At 42.6% G+C, this 655-nt stretch overlaps 1 non-coding gene across 1 annotated transcript; it reads right to left on the reverse strand.

Moving 5' to 3' along the window:
- Window positions 1-204: 204 nt before the first annotated feature.
- On the reverse strand, window positions 205-418 carry LOC118817199. The gene has a single exon (XR_005007996.1). It is a non-coding gene; the product is annotated as a small nucleolar RNA U3 (small nucleolar RNA).
- Between the last annotated feature and the right edge of the window lie 237 nt (window positions 419-655).

The raw sequence follows: 655 nt of genomic DNA on the forward strand, positions 1-655 counted from the left end.
AATACATTAACAGCCTATGAATAATCTAGAACTTGATTTTAATTAACACTGATATAAACGACTGAACTGTTAATTGAGCTCCCCATTAATGTGTGGGATGTCTATAGCATATCACCAAACACACGAGATACTCACTGTACTCGTTCTTTTTGTTTATGAATTTTCATTGCTTTATCTGACGTTTTACATGTATTTAATAAACTAACCACTCTGATCATACCTCCTTCCTCCTGACTGTGAAACACAGCAGGAACGTTCATCAATGATGGAGAACGGATGATTTTACTCATTATTCTCCATCCGATTCACGCTCAGAAAGAAGTATCGCAGCTCATCATCGCGGTTAGAGAGACGTAACACTTTCGAACCAAATTTCCAAGTCAGAAACTATAGAAATGATCCCTGAAAGTATAGTCTTAACCTTTCACCGCTGAAGTCAGGACTCTTCCATCCACACACAGCGGTTCACCCGGATGGTGAGCGGTTGATCCTCAGCGCTGAGAGCGCGTGTGTTCAGATGAGATAAACTACACCACTGTAAACGCCACATCGGTAGTTTTCCTCCAGGGCGGTAAACGCGTTTGTACCCCCGAGCACCGTTTATATCGCAGTCCGCTCTCTGTTTCCTCTCGATCGCGGCGTTTTATACGTTACT

The sequence above is a fragment of the Colossoma macropomum genome, unplaced genomic scaffold (genome assembly GCF_904425465.1).
Source record: "Colossoma macropomum unplaced genomic scaffold, Colossoma_macropomum, whole genome shotgun sequence".
In the NCBI taxonomy this organism is placed as follows: domain Eukaryota; kingdom Metazoa; phylum Chordata; class Actinopteri; order Characiformes; family Serrasalmidae; genus Colossoma; species Colossoma macropomum.